This window comes from Andrena cerasifolii, chromosome 2, assembly GCF_050908995.1.
Source record: "Andrena cerasifolii isolate SP2316 chromosome 2, iyAndCera1_principal, whole genome shotgun sequence".
In the NCBI taxonomy this organism is placed as follows: Eukaryota; Metazoa; Arthropoda; class Insecta; order Hymenoptera; family Andrenidae; genus Andrena; species Andrena cerasifolii.
In genome coordinates, this window is record NC_135119.1 from 17235290 (window position 1) to 17258241 (window position 22952).

The 22952-nt window shown below is 38.4% G+C and overlaps 1 protein-coding gene across 1 annotated transcript in view; it reads right to left on the reverse strand.

Moving 5' to 3' along the window:
• LOC143379015 (uncharacterized) overlaps positions 1-22952 on the reverse strand; it is a 90737-nt gene that overhangs the window by 49357 nt on the left and 18428 nt on the right.

The window sequence follows — 22952 nt, forward strand, 5'->3', positions numbered from 1 at the left end:
ATTGAAATGATATAGCCCTCAAATTATCGTCTGATAACAAGGCTTTACTGTGACATAAATATAAAATCGATGCATCTCATACCCTGGATTTTATGGACCTTCAAGTAAAGGGTGGTTCAACTCTCCCGGGCTCCCCCCAAGTATGAAAATTTGAAATTTGTTCAGAATCTGTAATTTCTTAATAATCCTTGTATTTCATATTTCTCTCATCAATTAAGTGTAGTGACACTTTTGTTTCAGGAAAAACTCAGAGAAGTTATGCTTCGTACATAATCTCTGAAGAAATTAGAGAAGTGTATAAAAATCGTACAAAGTCACTGAAAATATTTGAAAGATGATCGTGAGGCAACATCCAAAGGCTTCCCTTTCTTTATTGCCGTTACCACGCCGTTTCTACATCCCGTGGCATCCCTCGAGCACATTGCGAAAATATTTGCGACCCCAGATTCAGCCCGCGAACTAAATGTTTACCGAAGGAGGTGTTCGATCATTCTTTTTTAAAATAGAAGCCTGCTACTCGGCCCAGATCGTTGCAGCGCTTTAGCAACGAGGATTTATGTAACAGAAGAAAAAGCAAAACTTCAGGATCCGCCCACGATATGAAGATTACGCGTAATCAAGGTCACTGATGCATTAATGCAGCAGTTTAATGCCTCCTACGTGATTGGTTGTGGCGAGTCACCTTGTTTCCAATCGCATGTCAAGGTATCCTCGTCACTTTGGAATTTTACAAAGCTTCCAAGAACCAAAAGACACAACGTAACCTCGTTTACTGTACTCGCAAATCCTGCGATCCGTTATCTTCATTCATTAATCTGTCGCGTACGGGTAAGAACTTGCTTCGGATTGTTGAAAATGTACTCTAACGCAATTCTCACAGTGTCTTGGTAACTATTCAGCTGCATGCTTTGTACATGTAATAGTGCTGTAACGACAATTCGAATAATCCAGAGAATTCGAATTTGGGATTCTAATAATCAGGAGTACACGAATATTCGAATAAATTAATCGTGTTTGAAATTATTCGAATATTCCTGAATATTATTGGAGAATATTCGAGTAATTACAGTTCTGATATGGAAGTACGGCGAACGGGTAGAAGCTGAATAATATTTAAACCGTTCTGTTCAGGCATATTTAACTCCAAATAATTGTATTTTACATTTTTTTTTGAACGAGAAACTGCCATTACTTTTCAACATAGTAATTAATGATTAAACAACTTAAATCCTCCTTCAACTTCTTTTATCGGTGCGAGTCAGCTTCCTCTTCAGTAGTCCTTGATCAATAATTCAGTCCAAATGTATTATAAAAACTAATGGAACTTAGTCCTATTCTCTATTATACGCTACCCATAGAAAAAGGCAAACAAACAAAACAAGAAATTATTCAGCTATGTAATGCTTCCAATAAAAAAGTAACGTCTCTACTTTGAAGGGTACAGGTGTCCGATTAACCGAGTTTAAGGAAACTCGTAACCTAACGCAGACTTCGGCTGCTCGCCCGTCTTATCTCCCGCGAATTTCATTTCTGTGCGGCGACCTCGATGGGGAACGAGGATGGAATCTTCCAAATATGTAATGTCCGTGGTGCCTTTAGTTCGCTTTCGGGCATCGGCATGACGTAACGCACCAGCTTGGCGGATAATCGCATTCGCGGGTGACATAACGTCACGATTACATACACGACGGGACAATCCATCGTGAATTGCGCGCCTCGGCTCGTCGCGAGCTCGCCCCGCCGAAAGCCGGGAGGTTTGGAAGATCCACTCCCAGGATGTTAGCGGTCCTGGAAATTGGTGAGGCTGATAAAATTTTTATGGCCCACCGCTGCAGTTTTCCTTCCTGCGGGAAGATCGCCCCAGGAAGATAGCGCCGCGACAGTCTCAAGAACAGGCAAAAATTTAACGAACACTCTCATACACTCCAGACACTTCGCAGACAAATGCAATAACGACGTATCATAGTCTGCAACGTAATTCTGCTTGGAGAAAATACCACCGATTTATTCAGTTCCTGCAAATCGAGGAAAAGAAGTGAAATGTTTAAATACTCCTGGAAATTCAACATTTTCCAACGTTTTCAACGGCTGGAAATGGAAGAGTGCAAACACGAGAAATAGTTTCGAGAATTATAATATTTAAACCTTGATCACTTCGTGACCAGTAATTTCTCTCCATTTTAGAGAAAAAAAAACAAGTTGGACGTCTGGTTTTTAAATGAAAAGGTTAATTTTGTAAGTCCAAACGTGACATGCTGTCATTTGCAGCTTATTAGTTGTTCTACTGATTGCACCATTCCCTGGGTGAATTCTCCGTAGTCTGTCTACTCCATTCTTTAAGGGAAATCGTGTTCCCTGGAAACAAAAGGATTTCTAATGCCTGAACGCCAGAAATAAACTGGTCGAGCATTAATTAAATCCCCATTGCGTGGGTCGCCCCTTGTGAAACATGCCGGTGGATAGTAAACGCATTGCACTCGGATATTCGATCAATGCTAAAGGACGTGTTAAATGAGGCGACAGAGTGCTACGTTACGCGTTACGACTGTACATATTGTAATCTACATCACGAACGAAGTGCACCACTTAAGCTAAAAAGACTGTCCTTGTCGACGAGTTTATGCGTTATGAATATGTATCCGCATCAATGGAATCGCTGTTTAAACATCGGGGGTAGTGCGCAGGGAAATGTAATTGTTCTGCAATGGTGTCCACGAGAGAGCCTCGAATTGATACTTTTCTACGTACGTTCGAGGAAATGAGTTTAATATTTGCTGTTACGTATCACACTGGTATCACTGGTCTATTCTGGGGAACTCCCTCACTCTGCGTGACGGACTGTGCTGCATATGTACTTCCTTTTTGCTACACTATGGTGTTCTTGTCACTGTACAGATGTTAAACTTCCTCTCGAGCATCACTGTATCTCTGGTGCAAGCTGATTCTTTAACTCTTTCAAATTGTCGGTTTTATTGCGTAGAACAGATGCCCGATTATTTGTCTTCAGCATTAGAATTAATATTAACAGACGTACATTTCCTTCAGTCGATAAATCTTATGTGCGACTTGGGTGGTTTTTTATTTGTATTTCAAATTTTTCTTTCGGTAAGTGGGAGATGAAACGTTGTATATTTTCACTCGTTTAAAAAATCACTTCAAATGTCCACTGTTTTATTTTACAGGCTTGGTGCGCTCACTTTTCTTAAAAAAAAAAATATTTGAAATTTTTGCCTGACCTGGCAGAGTTTCTTAATTCGTTGTGTTCAAATTTATCAGACTACTAGTTGAAGGAGAATTTCTTTATATGGAGTGTCTTAGACGCAACACCCACTGCGCGCTGTACGGGCAAGAAATGGTGCAGCATCTTCGAGCTATTTCTTTATGTTGCAGGACTTTTGAAGGGATCTTGTAAACCTAATGGTGAAGAGCGAGTTCCAGCATGTGCCATCCGTATTCGCCGAATGGCGTACGTTTATGAGACCCGCAGGCCCAAATATTTATGTTACCGCAGAGGTTCCTGGACCTATGATGTCAAACTTACTGTAAAACCTTGTAAACAGTTTTTTTCCTGGACCCAGAACCCCCGGAGGCTAAATGGGCGCGAGTGTTTTTCCCTGCCTCGCCTTGTATCACACGTGACCAAATGAAATAAGCGAAACGATACTGCATGCTTCTGATTTCTTATAGCAGCGAGATAAACACTGACATCTATCTTCGATTCACTTGCAAATGCAGCAATTTTATTTTACGAATCAAACTCACATTTTATAGTTGACTGTTGCATAGTTGATTGTAACGGGATGGTATAATTATTAATGTTGTTTTTTTCTATTATCAATAATGAAAGACTGGGCTCATAAGTAAAATTACCTGTACTTCCAAAAGGGACCGGTGGCCGATCGAGATGAAACTTGGTGGGTATTACGAGGGGGTGTGGAAAGACCCCAAATATAAAATTTTAGCTTCGGCAATTAATGCGTTCAAACGATGCAGGGGAAATTGCGCATAAAAGGGTACACCTTACCGATTTTTTAAAATCATTTTACCACGGCCCCCCCTCCCTCTTAACAATATTTTTGTAGACTTATACCGACACAACGCATTCCACTTTCCAACTTCTCCCGGGTATTAGTATTGGCTGGGGTTAGATTAGTGCAGGGGTGGGGGCACGTAAAGCATGGTAGCGAACCGATGTGAGTTTAGCGATGCTAAAAATCAGACTGTGGTTACGAAATTTCAGAAATAAAAAATGCCAGGACGGGAGGGTTCCCGAGTAGGGGGCCTGCACCAACGTCCAAAAAAATTAACAATTTTTTATTAATATTTCGGAAACTAATAAATTCCCGAAGCTACAATTTTAAATTTAGGGTCCACACCCCTCCAGACCCCTCCCCTCAAACCTCACCTCGATCGGCCACCGGTCTGTTTCGGAATAATATCCGTAAAATGAATGAAAGTGAATTTTGATTAACTACCCTCTAAACTTGGTGAACAGATAATTAAGACACACTGTTGAAATACAATTGGAGTGAGGACATATTCACATCAATCGTGAGAGACTAAAAATTTCGAACAAAATCAGAAGTGGCAAGATTTTTTTAATGTGCAAACAATTTACACTCCAGCTTTCAGATACAACTGACCATTAGCTATTAGGGAAGCTGACATTTTATGATCATTAAACGGCACACGTAATTAAATAATTCTTATTTTGAAAAGTGCGTCTGAAATTCAAATAAAATAAAAAGTACGATAACCAATATGCAAACTGCGAACAGCAAGAAGCCGCAATTTCTCTTTTCTCTTAAATGATAGCACACCTTCTGTTTACGTTATATACACAAAGGTCCGCTATCAACAATGACAAATCCACCCCAGGTGTGAGGCAAACTACTACTTTATCGTTCGAGCTTGTCCGTCGCGCGTTTTTCTGTTACTGGAAGCAACGCGTTGCACGATTCCCTTTACTTATCGGAAAGAAAGCGGGGACTTTCGAGCAAATTACACCGCAGAGTTTAATGCACCACTTTAATTTCCCTCCTTCTCTCGCTGCAGCGCTTGCAGCCAGCCTTCCTGCACGTCGTACGATCACGATGGTGGACGGTTGCCCGATAAAGGCGCAGCAACAATGGCCGTGTCGGGAACGCGGGGAATTAAAGTATTGTTAAACAAGTTCTACACGAGCAGGTAACGCGTGTGTACACGCCGAGCGCCGCGTTGCTGTTATCGGCCTCTGTGGCGTTATGGGGGCTCATTCCATGGTGGACGTATAGGTGCATATAGCCGGCACAGTGCTGCAGCTCGTGATAGAATGAATCCGATACTTGTAGTGTCCAAGCAATTCTATGAGCACTTGCGCCACTTATCGATAACTGTGGTGCTGGTGCTTAAGGGAACTTACATTGCAAGCCCTTCGCAGGTGTTTCGCGTTGATATATTTTTATCAGCATTTGTGTTGTTAATATTATTGGATTTACTGTAGAATTTGCTGACGCGAATGTGCTAATTAATGAGGTACACTAATTTTCTTAGTAGAATCGTACGTTTCGTGAGAACTACCCTTAGATATTCTATGCGTGTTCAGAAAGTTTCAAGGGTAGTCTGGTTAGTCAGTGAAATTTAATTTTGCATGGTTTTATATATTGTGTATTAAGGGGGTACAAGACTATTGGACACGTAAAACCGAAGTTTTCTTTTGTGTCAGATTGCTTAGATACCAAGTAATTATTATAAGGTGAATGTCCAAATTTCTGCTCATTTAAGAGGTAACTCGTGATAAAGAAGGTGTACAAAATTTGTTTGTGATCAAAATTTGCAGAGTAATTGATTAATTCTTTAATAATAAATCAACCAATTCAAAAACTAGAGAGCCATCTATAAATCCACCTAGATGCAATTATTATACAGATGGTAATCTCGAAATGTCTAAAATAATTTCACCTAGAATAAGATCGTTCTAATCATCAATTTCAAAGATATGCACGCGGTGAGATCAAGATGAGATTCCGTATTATACACTGAATCATTCCGGCGTAAAAATATATTTTAACGATGTACGAAATACCGAAGGAATTCATTTCATTTCTTCGTCAGGAAGCATTTGAACATGCCAAAACGGTGACAGGCGAAATTGAATATGAAAATATTCAATCCCTGCATAGAAGACTAATTTACCACCTTCGAACTCAGATTTCATAAATCAAATTACAATCGCGAAACGACCGCAACTCCAATTCCCATTTTATACGGGATTCCAATGACTCTGCTCGCCAATCGCCACCACCCCCCGAATCCGCGGTTCGTGAAATTCTAAAAACTAAGCATGACGCTGGCGTATTACGAAAAAAGCCGCTGCGCTCGCAATGGATCCGATTACATGAAATTTCGCAGGCCTGGCCGTTTGACCTAACGTTCCTTGCTAGATATTCGTGAAACGATCGGTTTACACGACCGTGCACCGATCGGGGAACCACCCTCTGCGCTGCAAGCAGGAAATCCGAGAGGCGATAGAGTTAAGTATGCAGAGGGCTTTGATTTAAAACGGATTCATACGTCTCAGTTTCGCGACGGTCCAGTGGCGTCAGTGTTAAGGTAGGTTCTCCTACACGCGACTGGGCGCACCGTCAGGAATTTCAAAGTCGATTTTCTCGAAAATGAAGCGCGATATAAAAAAATTGTATTCCTTTTTCTTTGCTTATTTACTTGTTATAAGTCGAAAAGAAAGAATAAATTTTTTCGATATCGCGCTTCATTTTTGAGAAAATCGACTTTGAAGTTCTCGATGTTGCGCTCAGTCGCGCATAGGAGAACCCACCTTTAGTGGCCTCGTCGTGTCAGCGCCAGTAACTGAGACGGAAAAGTGTGAACTGCTCCATTTCAAAACAGGGAAACGATATTTTATACCACCGGCGGCATTGAACTGTCAGGGAACTAATATGTGTTTTAGTGTTTTCGATAAAAACAGATTTAAACATGCAGTGGTACCTATTTAAGATTCAAGGGCATACAATGAACAAGAATATTATTCGCGAGAAATTTATGAAGTGGATACAACTGTGATTTTTATAGAGCAGAAAGAAACAGTCAAGTGGTATTTGTTGCGTATAAAAACTAAAATTTCACAAACAGTGGACGTACAATATTTGTGCACTAAGCCGTCGATGTGTGAATCCGCCTTTAACCGATACCAGGCTCGATTCGACGTGTTTTGCCGCTGGTGAAAAGGAACGTGCCGCTTTCTTAACGGCTCCATTGTGATAACGACAACCACTACCCTCTTCTCGACGATCATCTACGCAGCTGTGTTTCATTAACGACTCATTTGTCATTGCGACCGACTGATAAACCCCCGGTTCGCAATTAATTGTGCCGCAATTCGAAATGCCTGGGAACGCTATCTGCTTTGATCAGAGCTCTGTGTTAACAAATTATTTAATGTTCTAATGGCGGAGGATGCCGAGCCACCCTACCTTGAGAACTTCCGTGCATAGTATTGGAATAATTAGTATCATTTGCATGTACCAATCTCTTGTAGCTAAATAGTTTAGTTCAATGTTAATGTATGCATTTGAGTCCAAACTTCCCCCGGATTTTGTGAATCTCGTATTATTCTGTAATAGTTTCTGCTGTAGGAAGTTAAATTTTAGAAAAATCAACTGATCTGGTTTCTGTTTTATTATTGTTGTTTCTCGTGTAATATTTTTTATTTAAAATAGTGGTAATTCTTAATTCAATTTTAGTCTTTGTCTTTCCTCGAATTATAATGGACGATGTTTATTAATTGTTACAGAAGGAAATATTAACGGTTCAAATTTTAAGGATTTAAATTTCAATGGAAATTACATGAATAATTAAACCAGAAACAAGTTACACATTCTTATCTCTACGGCAGTGGTTCCCAACCTTTTCTGTGTCACGACCCCCTTTTATAATATTCAAATAACCTGCGAGCCCCCACCCTCATATAAGGTAAGGTAAATTTAATAAGGTAAGGGGCCGTATTTAAATTACGTAAGGGTAATTTTGGCGCCTTTTTACCCCCTGCCTTCTCCAGTATAAGAATTCGTAAGATTTCATATTCCAACCCCCACCCCCTCCATCTTTACTTAATATTTTATACATTGCATTTTTTCAGTTATTAAATTTTTTTAAAGGTTTATATAATTCATTCAACTCGGTTTCGGGTTAAATTTTAAAAATTCGGGAAACTAAAATTACTTTTCTGGAACATTAATGACAGAATTTATATTTATTGAAAATTACTTTAACAAGTATTATGTAAGGTGCTACTCCCCCTCCCCGCGTAAGAAAACGTAAAAAATTCGCGACCCCCCCTAAAGTAAACACTAAAAACAGGTATTTTAGAATATAATTCTAACTTAACATTAAAAAAAACCATAGCGATCCCTCAGAAAACACTTCACGACCAACTCGGAGGTCGCGACTCACAGGTTGGGAATCACTGCTCTCCAGCAAAACATTGCAGCGTTAAATTCGTTTAAAGGAGAAAATAACAAAGTACAATTTCGTACTATTTCTAAGGGCTTTTAAACATCAGGAAGATTGTGCTTAATTATATTAAACTTTCCAAGATGTTGGCCGAAGTTTCCAGAAGTTGAAGAAGTTTGAAGTAGTTGGAGAACTCGCTATCCCCACTCATAATATACAAACGCTACACACATTTTTAACAGACCTTCTCAAAATCCTATTTTACTTCTACCTCCATACAGTCCTGCCGGCCCCAGCTGAACAGCGGCCAGTCCCAAATCACACCCCCGCGAATACACGACATTGTACGCCCTACTCTCAGCCATCACAAACTTAACATAAGTAAATCTCAAAAGTAGATCTCCCTTTGTCATAAACAACGACATTTGTAACGTCGTTACTCGAACTACATATTCCTAATTATTTTCTTCCTCTTCGTACCGTACCACCCTCGTTACCGACGAGCGAAAAGTAAAGGAATAGTCTTTTAGAAAGAAAGCAGAAAGATGACAATGTCACGAAGTCGAATACTCGCATTTGCGTGCACCAAAGCGTTTCATCAAAAAATTATCTCAGCACCGCCCAGATTGCATATTGAGAAACGCACGCGACATTTAAGGACCCCGGTGCTCCTTTAGGGAGTGGTACGAAAAAAAAGGATGATTATATGCACGATTAATTGTGACACGTGAAGCCAGACATTCCCTGCCGCTTTATGCAATCCGATTCTGCGCACAGATTGGACGGACCGGTCCAATTCGGTCTGGGACCGGTATCAACGCCGCGCCGAAATCACCGTACTTTCTCAGCAGAGTTCAACAACGTTAACCTATTTATCCGCATGACTACAAGCGCCCCACGAAACTTTTATTAACGGTTATTAAATGTATTAAATCTCATGCAACGATGTCGGCGGCCCTTTGTGACTCTCCATCAGCAGAGAACGGGCGTTCTCTCTTTTTAATAATTAAATATATAAATTGTGCTATAATTATAAAAGATGCCACAAAATTATTAAACGTGCTAAAAGGAATATAAGCTACGTGCCAATAGAAAGCGAAAAGTCTCTTGACATTTTCTAATGTGAGGCTTTCGTTTCCAAGATGGAGGCGACTGGTGTTTAGAACTACTTCCAGCGCGCGCTTTTTGAATGTCAGCAGTAGATGCACTCGCACGTGAGAGGGATGAATAGATATATGTATACGTAGGCACATTTTCACGTCACATTAGTTAAATTATCCTTTGAGAGAGGTTCTTTTTAACCGACTTCAAAGAGGAGAAGGTTATAGATTCGACCCGTATGCATTTTTTTTTATGTTTGTCCTCGCATAACTTCTCAGCATATAGACTGATTTTGATGAACTTTTTTTTATTTGGAAGAGGGCGATGCCTCGATGGCCCCATCCTAGACTGAATTAATATTGACCCAATATTTTGCCAGTCTGGTTAATAATAAAGACTATTGTCACCTAATTATTATTATTTTATGTACGTACGCGCATATCTCCTCAGTACGTTGTGTCAATATATATAAATCTAAAAAATTAAGAATAAGAAATTAAAAAAAAAATTAAAACCGACTTCAAAATAATAAAAATGCACTATAAAGTATAAAATAAAATTTTCCCTTGTTTAATCTATGGCTCTCGTATTTTTTAAGTCGGCGCCTCATCATTTGCACTGTGTAAATCTGGAGCCGTTCAAATGTTAGTCCCTGACAACTTGAAAACGAAGTCTCACATTACAAAATGATAAAGGGTTCTCCGATTCCTTTTGACATAAGGAATTTGCATGTGCCTGTTGGTTCTACAATTCTGAGACCCCTGTGAATCATTCGGTGTATAATAAAAACATAAATGTCACATTAGGTTCATGATATATTAAGAGAAACGAAATTGTATTTTAGTAGCGTTATTTTAACCTGAAATAATTTCGGTTATTATTGGTGTCCTCGTAAGTAGAAAGTTTGGCATTGGAAAATAAATTTGGAGTTGGCTGAATTATTATTCTCTCTAGTGCTAACTAATTTTATCATTAGGCACGAGATAATTTTACAGTTGCAAATTCTAATATTCAGAAGTACATTACGTTTATAATGTTAACACAAACTGAGAAATTAGTCATGTATGTCTCCCATAATAACAGGAATTAATATTACAAACCCCCATTTCTAAAGTATAATATTTTTCTTCATTTCCTTAGCCCCTCCAACCACAGCAAATCCCTGAAATTATTCAAACGAACACCCCTAGCAGTAACGACACAAGTTACCACCTTACATTTAGAACAACCTTCCCATCAACCAACCCCATGATATCATAACTAATCCTTCCCTCATTATTCTAACAACGTCAGAAAAATGAACCCCGACGACAAGGACACCCTCCCACGCGTTCCCTAGTGCTTGCAAATGGGGCTCCAGTAACTCGATCCAGCGAGCAGGACTCGCTCGAGCCATGTACATATCAGGAACAATATCGTCTCGCGTGGAAAAGAATCGACTAACTGATCCTGCGTGCGAAGTGGTCCGGCATCGGCTGTTCGCCGTGGATGCTGGTCACGATACGAGGGAGAGGGATGGAGGCGGACCGAGCAGAGGAAGAGAGAACGAAGAGGAGGCAGTCTTCGGAATCTGCATAATGTGCAGTAATATTAAGCGTCCTCAGCCTGGTCGGATGACGCTGCTGGCCGAGCGGAATCGTGGACAGACTGTCGGTATGTACGCGTATACCGTCCCTCTCTTTTCCTTTCGCGTTCATTTCGCCTGCTCTCGGCCTCTCTTTCCACGGCTACCTCGTCGTTTCGTTCTCTTTTCCCTCCTGTTACATCGATCTTTGGCCGCGTCTTCTGGCACATCCTTCTCCTCTCCGTTTGGCTCGGAGCGGGCGAGTCATCGCCCAAAGTAAAGGGCCCCGCTCCGGCACCGAAGGTCTTATAAAGCATAACGCGCAAAAAAATCCACCGATTACCCAGCTTGCATAAGTGATTGAATTTCACGCGCGCTGCGAGCGCATACACGCTGGCGTGGTTACGCAAGCGGCGTCATAAATCATATTCCACCTCTTCCTTTTCTTCCCTTCGCGTTCTACTTTCTTCCATACCATCCTGCTCTTTTTTAATTCGCGTTCAGGTGGTACCAGTACCAGCAATCCTTTTACTGTTGTCAGGATCATCCCCGTTATCGCGCGGAGCCTCTCCTCAAGCCGCGGCGTGTTCCGCCTCTGCGCCCGCGACCTTTTCCCCCAGCGCGCGAACGGACCGGTATTCCTTCCTTTTCGTCTCGTTTTTCTCTCACCTTTGCTCCGCGAATTTCGTTTGAGGCGAGCACCGCCGTCGGGGTTGCCTCTCGCCATCCACGGGATTCGATGATTGGAAACGGGGGGCTCTTGTGTTCGGTAACGGGGGAGTGTGAAATGGTAAAAAACGAGTTCCGCATGCAAGACAGCATCTTCGGGGACGTCCATGGAGATATTTGTTGGAGATCGTTTCGGTGTTCTTGTTTGTTCCCCCTTTGGCAAATTATTTGAACATATTTTGTAGAGCAGTGCTTAAATTAAATTTGACAGCTTCGTTTGGCTACTTTTTTTTACAGCACTAAGTTTGAATAAATGTTTTCTTGTATGTTAATAAATTTTACGTTGAATATTTACGAACGATTTTTGTAATTCGCCCTCAATATATTACAATATTTGTGTTTCAAGTAGGGCACCAATGATATATTCCTTGTTGGAAAGGTTTATTGCCCTCGGGGCTCGTTACATTTGTTCCTATTAGTCATCCATTTACGCTGTTCCCATCTCTTTTAATACATGGACTATAAGTTTGTAGCAATAGATCATTTATCGACTCCCTTAAATTACTTTCTTTGCAGCATACTTTCATTAATTATACGAGAGGATTACATCGAGGATTACAAATTATTTTTTTGAAAGTTACTAGGAACAATGCTAAAACTCTTTTTATTTTATATGTTATGGGGAAATGGGCCTTTTGTGTGGTACGTTTGTTCCCATGTTATTTTTTCTAAGGGAAAAGTGTCTACATGATTTTTATGTTATCGAATATTAAAATAAGTAACATTCATTTCAAACATTTTTTTTAACGAATTCGCGTATTTTGGAAAATATGGCAAAAAATGTTAAGATATGGTAGCCCAGAAGTAACTTTATAGTGTCTTTAAAACAATGTAGGTATACTTATAACAAGAAAAATGAGGACTTGCTTTTCTCGTGCACCGATTACTAATATGAGAATTGCTAAATGTTTAAAATAAAACGAGTTATAACTAAATGCACGTTAATACCCTTTGCTTCACTTAAAATTTTCTTACCGTAGAATATTCCATATCCCATTTCCAAACAACAAAACACTCTTGATACAGAAATAATTAACTTTTTTAAAGGAAGGTTAACAAAATTTATGTTAAACGATTTTATTAAAAATGCACTAAAAACTAATTATTTTCATGTACTACAATTTCGATGGTGTTTTTTCACTTTAAATTAAATCATGGAGCAGGATATCTCACAACAAATTCATTTCGACGCTTGTTTCTCTATTAAATTGATTCATATTCTGTTATGAAACATCCTGCTCCACGATTTTATTTAAAGTGAAAAAACGCCATCGAAATTGTAGTATAAAACAATAATTATTTTTTAGTTTTTAGTGCATTTTTAATAAAATTGTTTGCCATAATTTTTTTCATATATTTTTTATTTTATAGTTTTTAGTGTTTATAGATTTAAAATTCGCAGCTCAAACTACTTTACAAATATCTTTTATTTAATTTCAAATCGCGATGCGACTAGCTACTCGAACGCAGCGACTTTTTGTCGTTTTCCTAAAGAACGCGAGTTGCTGATTTCAAGTCGTTTGGATTTGTGATTATGGGTTATATTTATTGTTGACTGGGTAATTTATTCACCCCCTCGGGGTTATTTTTTTTTTAATATTGTATTGTCATCTAAACTACTTCAAGGCAATTGCATTGGTGGAAGTGGGTTAAATTTGAGTTGCCCGATTGGAACCATACATGCAAACATACAAACATACAAACATACAAACATACAAACATACAAACATACAAACATACAAACATACAAACATACAAACACACAAACACACAAACACACAAACACACAAACATACAAACAAATAAACAGAGGATCGAAGCGGAATAAAATCGTTTAAAAAAGGTGACAAATTTATATTCAAAGTAGAACAACCAGCACCCCTAAAACTTTCCTGACATAAATATCACCTATTACTTCACGAGCCATATCGTTTCCTAAAATACAAAACACCACTTGCACTGTAACCCCCAATGAACATCAACAAAAATAACAGCTTGCAACACTTCACGCACTCCACCCTGTACTAAATTCCTTCTCCCATGAAAAGAGAAAGAAGAAGTTAACGAACACGGTCTAAGAGACGAGCGAAATAAAATATTGAACCCGTCGGAAGAAGTGGTACCAAGAGTCGAGTTGCGTAATCCTTGAGGCCGCCGCGGGTGTGTTCTCTTAAACACGAGGCGAAGTGTCGAGTTCCGAGCTCGGTTGCTGAGGAAGCGGTTGAAAAAGGAAATCTGCTAAAATCCGCTGGCAAAAAACTGGATATGATACAGAGGTTCGTAAGTGGATAAGCATCAAGGGGACAGTGGCTGTCGTCGTTATGCAAACTCACTGCGCGTCAGGGGAACGTGGATTACTCTTTAAGTCCTTTTCTTGTCCTCCTTTCTCCCCTTCCTTTCCCCGAGTAGCTCTACGGTGTCTTTTACTACCTTTTTCAAGCCGCCCTCCTCGCCGTCCCACTGGCCACCGGCCAAAAGAAACGTTGCGCGCGGAAAAAAATTTTGATCAGCGGACTTGCATAAAATATCCTGCTCCCCTTTTCGCGTTCCTTTGGCGACTCTTTTTCTAATCCCGCCCTGCGTTCGGCTCGACTTCCTCCGATGTCGGCTCCGTTTCGACTTCTATCGATCCCTAGGATCGCTGACGCAACAGGAATGCCATACTACACGTTAGAACTTTGGGCACGTAGCGTGGTCAATATTTGAACGGTTTTACTGTTCGAACGATGACGTTGGTCGGACTGTCGTCCACGAATTCGTGACCATCGGTTGTTATCCCACTTTCGTTTATTAATCCGTCTCTGTATTGATAGAAACTCGCGTGTTCATATTCATTCCTTTATAGATGGTAATTAACTTCCATTAACCGAGTTTCGGTGTACGCGAAGCGGAAGCCTGCTAGCAGGTGCGCGTTCGCAGTTTAATCTGCGGAGTGGTGTAGGTACAATTATGATTTCGAACTGTATGAAATTTCATCATCAAGTGGGTACATACTGGTTCCGGGAAACATTTCACATTAATTTCCGCGAGTTAGATATGTGGTGGTTAAGAATGGAAACGAGCGAATGGTTTTAATGGTAATGTGGTGTAATTGAATGTTGGTAAATATTAAGATTAGCAGGGAGGTGCCAGATTTTGAAAATTAAATTTATATTGCAACAGTAAAGTGGAAACAAAGAGGAAGGCCGATCTGAATTGGGGAAGTTTAAAGCTAAATCTTTAACCCCACTGGGGGAGTTAGGGCACTGTGGTGCAAGGGGCACAATGAATTAATATTTTCTTGATATCTAGAAACAGTTAGAAGTTCTAAACATGATCACAACACACCGTATAAGCAGTATAAGCTGTCATCTTGATAGATGATATAATATGATACCTTATAGATATCAAGATAATATTAATGATTTATTGTGCCCCAAATTCTCCCACTGTGTATTGTAAACGATCTGATACACCATCTTTAAGATCAAAATAGCAGAGAACCAGAGACAGTTTTTCTGCATTGACTCTTTTAAAGATGTTACTACTTAGATCCCTCTGTACTCTCTAGGTATCGTTATTATGTGCAGTTTGACATTCAATCGATTTTGTGGTTGGTTGTAAAAGCAATGTAAAGTTTGTTGATCAACGCGGACGGACGAGAAGTGCAAAATATATAATTGTATTGTAAAAATAATAAAAATTAATGAACTTTTATGTGAAGAAAAATAATAATTGTTTTGTAAAATTTCATAATCAATAAAGTAAATGTACTCCCACTGCACAATCTAGCAGATATGATTCATGTTCTTTAATTTCAATAAAAACGAACACACGTAACCCAGAATTTTTTCATTATTTTTCCCGGGTTCGCGGGCAAACTCTACGTTAGAAGCTATTTTTTGCACAAGAAAAAGTACCCAGTGTAGGGTTAAGAATATTCTTAGTACTACAAATATTACGTAATTACGTGTTTCTTCTTTTTAAACTTTCTACGTTTTTAGTTTTACTTTCCAAACACTTTCTCTCCATAATTTTTTTTAATCTCCTTTTCACTCTCTAGATTTTGGAATGTACTGGTCTTACTTTCATGTTTGTTTATTCTATTTGCTAGTTGCTTCGGAAATTTGGTAAACGTTTCGTTTTACATCAAATAAAACAAAAATGTATATTAAGGGGAGAAGACCGTATAAATCGAGCGAAAAATAGTAATAAAACTTTTTCCATAAATCGCTTCTGAAACAGTTCAAAAATATATTCTCAACGTTATAGACTGAAATTCAACTCCGTATCGATACTATAGCCTGGTGAGTCAGCGCGCCTCCGAGCGCCGAGCATACCTAAATCGCATTTGAAATGCGTTTTTCTCGAAACCACGTTTTCAAAATTGGCGCCAGGGATAACTCCAAAACTATTTGACCGATCAATTTCCAATTTTGCACACGTTTAGTTTATAATATTCCTCAGAACACGAGCCTAATATTTAACCAAATTATTAATTTTAATCACTTTTTTCAGGCGCTATTTTGCACCTCGAAAAAAACCTACTTAAGATAGTGTTCTATTTCTTTTGTATTTATCTTAATTTTACTGTCATCAAATTTTCTTTTACTTGTTAAATAAAACTTACTTTTATGTTAAATAAAATACCCTTAATGTGCCAAAAAGTTTGAGGCACAGGTATCTTTGCAAACAATTCCTAAAAATTGATAAAAAAATTAAGCCGTTTATATGAATTTCTCCCCTTAACGAAATAGGGATGGGTTCCGAATGGACCTAACAAAATTCTTCGTTTTCGACCTATTAGAAACACTGGTACCATTTCGAAACTGAATATGTACTACCAATTGTTTTTAACAGTATGTTCAATGCATATGTAAAATGTCGAAGACTGGAGCGAGGGAAGGTTTGAACTTTGCAAGTGCACTTAACTCAAGCTCTTAATATTTTGATAAGGGTCAATTCTTTTCCATTGTACAGTCCAACATGCTGTATCGCTATACTCGAGTAATCTGACAGATCGAACGCTGTATCGACTCGAATAAACGTTGACCCTCATAAAAGACTCCACGTGTGCGTTAGCAACACACGAGTAACCTACTCGTCTGTGTTCAAGCTTGATCGATCTATAATCGCGCGGTAAATACGAGCTTGGGGCGTCGATCTCACTACCGATAATCTCTAATGTTATTATTTAGCGGCACGTTACATTTTTCTTTTTTTTTTATCTCTTTCGTCGGGAAAAGGAAATAAGTGTGCAAAAACCTAAGCAGTAGGTAATTCCCCTTATCAGTCCTCCTTCTTAATGAAACTTCCTTTCTATACTGTATTATGGTATTTTGCACGTGGCAAGGTGTGCACTTTGCATAGCTGTACCTAAACTAAGAGTTGTGTAAAGATTACGTAATCTTTTGTCGTTGTACATCGATAACACAAGGAAGATGTTCAGAGACAATAGTAATGTACAGGGTGTTCCAAAGTAAAGTCTTGGCATGCTCTATTGCTTTATAAAATAATTATCGTAAAATAAAATTGGATATTCGATGCTTAAAGAATTGTGTTGGATGGTTTCATCAAAGATATCGTTGGCAGTGCCGACAAATAAAGAAGAGATTCAGGGTGGGTAAGAAAACTGACTCGCCCTTTATGCACGAATGCTGATATTGTAGTAACGATGACCTTATATGATCATTTTCAGTACAGTATGCGCAAGAATACAGATACGCATGGATGATACACGTTGGAATACCTTATCCATGAATGACTGGGTAGAATGATGTGAATGATTTACGATTTTCAAGGTTAATGAATTACACCCGGTGCATGGAATAGGGAGAGTTTCTTTGCGCTTGCTTTTGTCCGTAATCGTCTGTGAAAGGGACAGTAAAGCCGGGAATCCACCGGGAAGCTAAGCTAACAAGGAGAGTATTTTAGGTGTCCGCCTCCGATCATTTTGATTTTTGGATATGTTATAGAGGACCAAAAAATAAGAAATACGCGTTTTTTTATTTTTCCCCGTTTTCATATTTGGGGGGTGAAAACTGCGTTCAAAGTTAGGGTTGAAAAATAATTTTTGTGGATTTTGGAAAATCTGGTGAGACTAAGATCTTTATAAATATTAATTTAATTTAGTTATCTTTATAAATATTAATTCAATTTAGTTATCTTTATAAATATTAATTTAATTTAGTTATCTTTATAAATATTAATTTAATTTAGTTATCTTTATAAATATTAATTTAATTTAGTTATCTTTATAAATATTAATTTAATTTAGTTATCTTTATAAATATTAATTTAATTTAGTTATCTTTATAAATATTAATTTAATTTAGTTATCTTTATAAATATTAATTCAATTTAGTTATCTTTATAAATATTAATTCAATTTAGTTATCTTTATAAATATTAATTTAATTTAGTTATCTTTATAAATATTATTCATAAAAGGCAGTTCAATTATCCGTGTGTCCATTACACAAGAAAACAATATTTGATAAGCAGAATTTTCTACATTCTTTAACTAGCCTGGTGCTTCAAAGGGCAAAGAAACTTCATAGCTGTCATTCGCAGAAAGCTGCCTCGACGAAAACGCATCGCTGCATCCTCTGCTCGCAGTTGCACTTAGCATTGAACTCCCGTGTAACCCTAAACGTTTCGATCCGATTCTAATCGGCTGTGTGCATTTCTAGCGCAAGGGTCGAGTGTCAAGTTTAGCTCCACCGACGCTGACCATTGGCGCCAATTATGACATCAGCCTTCGTATAGAACTATGTAGTTCTTTTCAACATTCGATCATTTTACGGAATACACGCGCCAATTGTCGCATTCGTGTCCCTGCGATCCTCGTCAATGGCATTCCTCCTTGTTTACCCCCATGCCCTCACACTTTGACATCACTTACCATCGATCATCAACTCAATTACAAGACGATATATCACTTGGAAATAATTTCACGGTATCCAGAATTACGCGAGGATACTTGTGATGGACGCTATTAAAAAGACCTTGCTTCGAATCGCGTTTAAAAAAATTGTACTCTGGCTTTGAGAGAAGTTTCGAATTTTCACGAATTGCAATGCCTCTTTGTTTAGGGATTCCCACAGCTGGGGGAGTTAAAATGTTAAAAATAATCATTGTATGTCGTTAAAAGCTCGCAGTGTATAGGTTCGTTAAAATTTCGAATAGGCGCACGGTTTCTTTGGCAGTTTGGAATTTTTAGAGCAGCAAATAAAGAAAACTCGTGGCCAGCCTGGCACGAGCAAAGAGTACAACATAGTTGAAGATCGCGTGTCGAGGTGAAAACGGAAGTTTCAGGCGATAACGCGTTACTTAATACGTCAGCAAGTGATTAAGGTCAATAATTCAATGTAACCTTAAGCGATACGTGTTGCGAGCTCGACATATTCTCCACAAAAAATGGAAAACTTAAGCGAAGCTCATCCTTATCAATTCTTCGGAAAGCAGGAAGCTTCCATCACTGAATTGTTACGTAAGTGAACAACATAAAGTACTAAGCGAATTCTGTTAAAGCAAACTTTAACGTCTATAATATGCCACTTTATCAGACTTCAATTTTTACGCTTATAAAGCCTGACAATATCGAAAAACTCTATCCAAATAACTTCCCAAAACTGCACATTTCCATATCAAATCATAAACAACAGAGCAATAAATTTATCTACCCAAATCTTAAATTCACACGAAGACTAACCATTGAAGCCTCAAAAATCACCTTCATTCCATTTTTTACGACACAACTGATTTCAATTTCATGGGATACTATCCGCAACTAGTGTTCCTGATTTCTCGATATTTTTTGTTTCTCGAGAAATCAGAAATGAGATGATATTTCTTGAGAATTCTCGAGAATTCTCGAGAAATTGAAAAAAATATTGCAAAAATTATATTTCTGGAATAATGTTGATAATTTTTATCAAAAACACAAGAAAACTTTAACTAAATGATTATTCCTGTCTAATTTATACAAAACTTGTGTAAATGAAAAAATAGGTATTAAATATAATTGGTGAATTTATTTATTTAATACAAAATTTGTACAAAGCGAAACATTACTTTTAGGTTTTAAAATTTATTTTTAAATAGCACAATGCGTCTAATGTAGCGTCAGCGAATCTATTTTGTTTTGTAACAAAATCTTTTATTGTTATATTTTGACGTTTTAGAAATATCTATATTGGCTGTTAAATGAAAAAATGCGTCTTTTGACCCTTTTGGAAGAAATTCTGGATCATGCAAAAATGTTATGCGGGGTACAATAGTCTTATCTCCTCTTTTCAATATTTCTTCTTTAATAGCCACAAGAAACTCTATTAGGTACTTAATCCTGTATACAATTTTTCTAAATTTTTAAACAGCAATTTAAGAGCACCTTCAGCAGTTAATAATATCGAATCTTCTGTACTGTGGTTTTCTATTGGAATTCATATAGGTTCTAATGTTATTAATAACATGTAATATAAATTGTAGATATGTTTATACGTTCGCGATTAACTAGTAATACATTAATTTACGAAAATAAATGAGATTTATAATATTTTCCCTAGACTTAAGTTTCTCGAGAAATTATAGTATTTCTCGAGAAATAAGAAATAAGCAATTATAAAATTTCTCGAGAAGGAACACTATCCGCAACCCTTCCTCGCTACCACAGAATACCCAATTTCGTTCCCGTAATTTGAGAAGCAGAAAAATCTGATCGTGAAATTACAAGCCGGAATTATTTATTCCGACCGATATTCCGCATCCCCGTTCAGAGTTCCAGTATTTCACCGTGTTTGGCCGCTGGCGCAGCCTCGTTGCACCGAAAGGAACGACTATTTTTACGGGATATCGAAGCTCGCGCGATCGTGTCGCAACTCTGGCCAGGATATTCGGCTGAGCGGAGCAGGGATTTTTGTCGCGTCTCCAGCCAATAATTTCGTGTGCAGCGTAACGCGAGCGCCGTTTCTTCCTGGTTTAATTTATCGGCGACACGTGAGAGGAGAGGAAAAAATATCTGACTCGCATACAGGGAGGGTCGGGGGCGCGTCTCGCCCTGTGGATAAACGCGTTGCCCGCGCGGAAATAGAAACGGATATGCGGCCGTTGCGCGCCCTATTTTTGGGGATCGAACCCGTGCACCGTTGCCTACCGTCGGGGAATACCCGAGTCCCTTTTGTCACGAGCCTAATCGCTCGCTGGTTCTCCGCGACGTATATGCGTAGCCGGTGATTTTTCGTTCGACCGAGTTGCACGAGAACGATGGCGCTGTTTGTCATAGCTGTCAACGAGACAAGCTGCACTGCTTCTACGCTTTTCACGGATTTGTTGGGACAGAACTGTTGCGTTTCTTGTTTACCCCGCTAACTGGGTCACTGGACGACCAGAATTAACTCATTCTGTCCTTAGAAAATCGACGCGTGACCTAATCCGTTATTTACTATTTTCATTTCTGCGAGCGAGATTTTTTGGCTCTCGCGATGAGTCAATTCGTTTCACCCAACCGCAGATCAGTTTGCAAATGACCAGTTAACTTGTATTTTTTAGTTAACGGGTTAATGAATGAATAGATAAAGTTGGTTATTGGATAGAATTTTTCATTTAGAACTTCTTTAGTAGTAGACGCAACGCGATGTTATTGATAAGTATCTCGTAAACTATTTGTCGAATACTTTTGCTATGTAACGTTTCACGCGGGCACTTCGTGAGCTGTGGTTGTAGGAATTAAATGAAAGATTGTTAAGGGAATCTGAGAGACATGAAACTGCTCGATAGATATGATTAGTTGCTGTTGCAGTATGTTACTGTATTTCTATATGCTGCGTTTATTGTATCAAACTAGGTGTTTAATGAAATCAAAAATACAGCAGGATTATGTTTGAACTGAAGTAAGTTCATTATGCAGAAAATTCCCAAGATTCGCAACGCGTACAGATTGTACAGAGCTAGGGTCGCCAAACGCACTATAATATACAGTATGGTACTATATTTTTGTCTAGCGTACTACTGTTAGAAAAAGATATAGTCCGTAAAAATACTATATTTGTAATACATCAATAAAAATCCACAAGTTTACTTTTTTTTTATTCTATGGCTACATAGAAACTTTAATTTGCGAAATTGAACTTTAACAGAGAGGATGTTTTCTATAATAAATATGAAGTGGTGGGAAGAGAGAAACTGTGCCAGTCTGTCTCTCATAAGAAACGACCTCGTTATATACGTTAACTTAGAGTTTCAGTGCAATCAAACGAAATTAATTAACAATGCAAATGCACAAAAAATATGCGTTTAAAAATAAGATGTTTTAATGTAGTTTGATTTTCTACCAGTTTCCTCTGAAATGTACTATATTTTTCACAATGTATTATTATTTGGTTTATTTTCCTAAACTGATCAGGAATTGGGTTCTGATCAGGAACTGGGTCCTTGACGGTATATAGAGCACCAAGGGCTCAGTGGAAAATAGGCACATGCTACATATGCATAAACTTTCGTTTCTTTCTACCATTAATTCATTCTTGCAATGTAGCGTGATCCAACCACCTCCATATATAATAACATATACGTTTCACCGAGCAGAATCACATTAAATTTTCTTCGCACTGGGAAAAAAGAAATGCGTAGTGGAAAAGGGTCCCATGCCACTCAACTCCTTGGGGACAATTAACCTGGTAAAATTAATTTTCAGTTAAAATTTGACAATAGTGGTCATTTACCCTCTAATTCAAGTACCGTTTAATATAATTGCAATTTCGTATCGCATCTCTAATGAAAATGATTGTTCACCTAAAATTTGACAATAGTTGTCATTTACCCCCTAATTCAAGTACCGTTTAAAATAATTGCAATTTCTTATCGCATCTCCTCTGAAAACAATTTCTCCTTCAACTTTGTCTGTTACCCACTGGGCCCCTTAATTAATAAAAAATCGCCCCTCATCAGACTACGTCCAAAAAATTCTGCACTGAATGAGACAGCAGCAGTCCAGGCAAAGCGAACATCACAGAAATTACAAAGTCAAATAACGTCGATTGCTTCTTGAGCCCAGTCCAACGAGACTGATAATATTCCCTGCACAAATGCACGCCACGTTTCAGCTCGACGTTGACTTTGAAGCTTCCCAATT